The sequence below is a fragment of the Xenopus tropicalis genome, chromosome 4 (genome assembly GCF_000004195.4).
Source record: "Xenopus tropicalis strain Nigerian chromosome 4, UCB_Xtro_10.0, whole genome shotgun sequence".
NCBI classification, from domain to species: Eukaryota; Metazoa; Chordata; class Amphibia; order Anura; family Pipidae; genus Xenopus; species Xenopus tropicalis.
Genome location: NC_030680.2, coordinates 31306939 through 31312938, shown reverse-complemented (window position 1 = coordinate 31312938; position 6000 = coordinate 31306939).

Sequence of the window (6000 nt, the reverse complement as noted above, 5' to 3'; positions counted from 1 at the left end):
GTACGAAATTATTGGGGCAATAATTCGGAGCCCACACGTGGTCTGAAAATCTTTGTACAATTTTATCGGTGTATGTATGGCTATCTTAACAACTCTCACACACAAGTTTATTCCTCCCCACGGGAACGCATAAGTTAATGTTGCCTGTATCCATGGCACACACCGAATGCAGTTAAGATGCAACATTGGGCAGTTCAGTGTAGGGGAAACAGGCAACGCGCGTTCTCCAGGAGCACAAGAGTAAATGCCCTTGTGTAAAAGAATAACTTGTATAAACTCCTTATAATGGTACATTTATTTTTATAAATGATGCCTAATGACATCATCAGATTAAGATTAATCAGTGCTTTGTGATGTCACTTGTGTCACCTGATTAACTGAAACTTGGCTATAACTGAATTCATTTGCAAATAATAATAATTAGATATTTGTATGTATATATACATATATATATATATCTCATTTAACCTGATTTTGCAGTTACATAGCTAAACTGTTGCCTCATAACTTTATATGGCTCTCTGTGAGTTACAAAATGCTTATCTTTTACATTCAATGGTATATTATTCCTTATGTAGTCAACATTTTGTCCCACAACTAGTCAATTATAACCCAACATTCCAATCTGTGCATCAACATCCTTGTTTGCAACTGTCAGGGCCAAAGGTTCCCAGTAAAGCACCTTTGTGTATTAGTGATATAATAAATGTAATATGTACGTAGTATTCCTGTGATTGTAAATAACATTTATTCTCAATTACAGATTTTGGTATGTGTTCAGTTCAAGTGGAACCCAAAATGTTTGTGTAAATGTAAAATTGCTCCGAGTGCTCTGACCACCCTCCAGTGACATCAGAGTGTTACTAGGCAGTGACATCACCAGAGTGATAAAACCGGTGACCTCACCAGAGGGGTTGGGACAGGCTAGTGTAGTCACCAAAAGGGAAGACCAGTGGGAAAAGTTAATAGCATGACCCAATTAGAGAGTATTTATTTTCCTGACTTATTTAAATCACATCCCACTGGTTTTTCAGCAAATAATACACTTTTACACAGATCTGTTATTCAGCTGGCTCTGCTACATTGTTTCAGTGGTCAGAATCAGGGGTGCAGAGAGCAGAAAGAAACAGAGAAAAATACATTTCTATAGCAGTTTAGATTTTCAAATAACATTAAAGGGGTTGTACACCTTTAAATTAACGTTTAATATAATATAGTGAGTGCTGTTCTGAGCCAATTTGCAATGGGTATTCATTTTTGATTATCTGCAGTGTTTGAATTATTTAGCATTTTGTTTATCAGCTCTCCGGTTTGGAATTTTAACAGCTATCTGGTTGCTAGGGTCCAATTTAACCTAGCAACCAGGAAGTGGTTTGAAAGAGAGACAGGACTATGAGTTGGAATGTATATTAGAAAGTTGCATGATTAAATAGGATGTCTTCATGCAGTCCTGTTATTAATGATTGACGACTAGCAAAGGGTCCTGGGTAAAAAAAATTTTTGTTTATTTTATCTCAGAATGCAATTTAATACAAAGCACTGGACAAATATTCTAGACTGTGACCCTGTAAAAATATAGCCGTTTGGAAAACCCTCCCTGGACAAACACATATAAACCTGACAGAACCAGAGTGACTAGTAGTGTAGTGCATTGTGGCACCCATGTGTGTGGCAGCAAAAGGCATAACTAGCTGTCAGTACATATGTACGCGCAGTACACACCTCACATTTGTTTGCTTTACTAACACAGTGCTTTTATTGCAAAGGAAAATATAACAAAGACACAAAGTGCGTAGTTCAAGTCAGCAACACAATGAATATTCAAATATTGCTTAGTGGTCAAGGCATTTGTGGGGCCAGCTACCAGGAGAAAGACAATCCTTTGACTTCAGGTCCTTGAGATGTATGGGGTCCATTGGGGCACTAGTAGGTAGAATGTCTTATTCCCAAAGCCCTATAATGATTTTGCTTTAGGGCCTGTAAATTCTAGTTCCCAAATGAACAAAAAGGGACAGGCTTATGGAAAATGGGTGGTTTTGGTGGCACTTTGTGTCAAGGGGTCTGCTGGGTAAAAAAAAAAGAAAGCTTTGTGCCCAAATTTCCCCTCTTGTAAATAATTGACTTAATAATTGATTTACTACTTATCAGCCAAGCAGATCCTGAAATATTGTTTAATCTTTACATACTCTGAGATACAAAGAGGCATCTAGGGAATCTAAAGGGATTCCCAGTAGTCACAGATTTTTCCCAGTTATTAACACTTTCCTGACTGTCATGTAAAGCATTCCAGAAAGTGAGGCAAGAGTTTTTAAACTGATTGACCCATTGATCATTAATCCCTTATGGACTCGAACAGTATTTCCTGCACTGGAACGAATGGTGCCACTGTAGAAAAGAGAATGTTAAATATAATATTTTTTATTAAATTGATAAGCTTCATTCCGGTAACTGTACTTGCTGTGCAAACGCACATACATCCTGTAATGTAGGCACAATTAGAACATGCCGATATAGCTATCTGGAACACTGATCTCTTTGTTGTGTTCCTTGATATTTACGTTCTGTATCGCGTATGTGTAGCCATGTTACTCTCACACAGTTGATAAAGGTCATAAATATACAGTATCACCATGAAAATTTATTCAATCTCTCTATGTGATTAGCACACACAGTCCAGGCCCTGTACACATTTTATGCACAATTAAGCTGGGCATACACGCACCGATAATATTGTACGAAACCTCGTTTCGTACGATATTCGGTGCGTGTATGGCAAGTCGGTGAGACGACCGATATCGCAGGATGCTGCTGATATCGGTCAACTCGCCGATCGGGCCGGTTAAAAGATTTTGATCGGGCTCCATAGAAGGCGCCTGAGCAAAATCTGCCGTCAGGGCTGAATCGGCAGAAGGAGGTAGAAATCCTATTGTTTCTACCTCCTTATTTGCTGTTTCAGTCCTGAACGGTTAGTGGCGGATTGTATGATCTTTCGTGCGACCAATGGTGTGTGTGGCCACCAAGCACAGGTAGACAAGTGGAGATTGCTTATACAACAAAACGTGCATAATATATTTTAATAGATGTTGTCTGGGTATTTTTCTCCTCCCTGTGGTGGATTTCCATAGCTCCTATCTGGGCCCATGGATAAAGGGGGCTCAGTGTTGGCATGGGGCAAGACTTTGGGTGGGACGGGGCAGAGACAGGACATGTCTGAGGAGGGGCTGGGGCACTGCTTAGGCCCAACGGATAACAAATCCACTGGCACACAGTATATTAAAATTTGGACACAAAAATGTGTTTCCCAAATAGTCATTTATATTTGTATAATATCTATATTTTTGATTTGTAATGGTAAATCTCTGGAAACAAACTAGGGCTCATTTACATACATAGGTACTATTTGCACAATAGAAACCAGTCAAGTTCTTGCTTTATTTTTTCCTAATGTAGTAGACTGTTTAGAACTTATTGGTTGCTATTAGGAACGGCACTTGTGCAATTTAGCACCCATGTTCATAAACCAGCCCCACAGTTTTTTTTTCCTATTGCAATTATCTGCCCATGCTCTGAGTTTCAGTCTAATGGTGGGAGAAGTTGGTTGTGCTAAGGGCAGGGTCGGACTGGGCTGGTAGAACAACGGTTAAAAACACAATATTTTGGGGGAAACTGACAGCATCCACTTTGTATGGTCAGCTGCCATACTTGCCTTTAACCCTTTCCGTGCCACATGTACAGCCAGCACCAAGGTTGACACTGCAGGACAAGTTTTATTAGTCAAAGGACTCCGTTTGTTTTATGGGCTGGGGATAGAAGAGTTAACAGCAGCGACAAGTGAATGTGTGCACCATGGCTTAGAAGGTGTTACGTGGCAGAAAGCTTTGCCTGCTGCATTGTTATACACAAGTAAACTGATTAGTTGCTTAGGGCTATAATCTCTGAGAAATACTGTTTTTGTTTCTGGCTTAGTATGATTTACCCCCCTCCATGAGTTGGTTCTGCTGTACTGTAGGTGCTGAATAGGCTGCCACCTCCGACCTCTTTATTGTCCCACCTCGTGCCATGTACTGCCCATTGCCTTCAGTTGTTTTGAGCACTATCACCTGCACAGCAATCTTTGCTTTCTGTTTTGAGACATTTAGTATTTAAACCAGGAGGTGGCCAGCCTCTAACCCTGGCAAGTGTTGTTGAACTTTAGCTTCCAGTATTGATCTGGGGTACCATAAGATATATATATACCATAAATTTGTACATCAACTACATCTTTGTCATCTGATATATTTCTTTACATGGATACACCAATTAGATGTACAGACTGTTACTTGTAATGCCAACTAGATCTGTGTCATCAGATCTACACTGTCATGGGGGTGTAAACAATTATCTATATTGGCATATATCTAAGGGTGCATTCACTTACTCAGAAGCAGTGAGCAAAATGCAATTTTAGATGAAATCTCTATGTTTTTTCCCCACAGTGCATTGGTTTTTCCGAGAATTCATGCATCATTGTGGGTACAATGTGGGAGTTGAATCGGGCACAATTGTACTGCATCCGACTGAACTTCTGTGCATCAGGCACAGCTGTGTCCCAGTTGTTCTAATCGTCACAAGTCGCAGATCGGTCCCAGTTGGGCTGAATACTTGTGCAGTCTGCCTGGCATCATCTGCAGTGTTTGGCGTGTGAATGACGACTGTGCTCCCGATTCTTTAGACCCAAGTGTGTTGTGGCTATTGGCGCAGCTCCAGGGTTTGCACAACACCGTGAGTAAAAAGCCGCATCAGTGCTTAATTCAGAATGGAAGACAAGAATGACAAAAGTGCCCAGGGCACATTTGGACTCAAGTACCTTTTAGTGAAAGTGGTTTTAGATTAGGCATGCACCGTATCCAGGATTCAGTTCTGGATTCGACCAAGAATTGGCGTTTTTTCAGCAGGATTTAGATTTGTCCGAATCCATGTGCATGGCCAAACTGAATCCGAATCCTTAAAATCTCTTAACTTTTTGTCATAACCACAAAAACTGAAAAATTTTCACCTGTGCGATTCTGATTCTGTTTGGTATTCAGCTAAAGGGTTCAGTGTTTGGTTGGATGCTAAAATAGTGGATTCGGCGCATCTCTATTTTAGACACAACACACTGCAGGGAAAAGTGCAAGTTGGCCAGTGTGCTTGCTGGTGCAAGTGTCCCCTATAGTATCTATAGCTAGGCACTAAATATACCCATAAAAAACAAAGAAAATATGTTTTCTCTTTAATATGAGACCTGCTGCTAGATAAAAATCCCATCTAGATATTTTCATATGCCTGCAAGTACCTAGAGTTGCCCTGCTGCTTGGCATTGCAATGAAAGGGATAGGAAAAGTTGGGGCAAGGACCGCATCAATGAGTTAATGCAGTCGCCGATCTGATGAAAAATCAAGCCTGTCCGAATGACATCTGGCCAATTTTTAGGCGGTTATCGGTCGGGGAGGCCTGTCGGAGGGCCCCATACACAAGTGTCCATCTTCACTCTGATTTCCAGTGTATATAATAATAATGAGTACCGTTGCACAACTATATCTTACTACATTGTAAAATTACCTTTTTAGTAACCTACAGTATATAACCTGCAGCAGTTTGTAGCACCAAATAATCAGTCACTATCCCAGCACACACTTTACCCTTCCTGTTCTGGGCTCTTGCTGAACTACATCTCCCAGCATTCTCAGATGTCCACTGTCCGCCTTTCTTAAACATTTTGAGGACAATCATGCCCCTTTCAGTCCTCCTAATTTGGCACTGCTCCCATTTTACTCCTGAGTATCTCAGCACATGGAACATTGGTAATAGAAGCATTTGCCTGTATAGTGATTAGAAGTGCCCTTAACTTTATTGCTGGCTTTTCCGGCAGTAAATTCTTTAGCTGGGTCCTGCAAACATAGCCAAATATATGAAAATTCTTACATCTCTGTGCCAGTAGGTAAATTAGAATCTGGCTGCTCATTTGTTAATCCAGCTCCA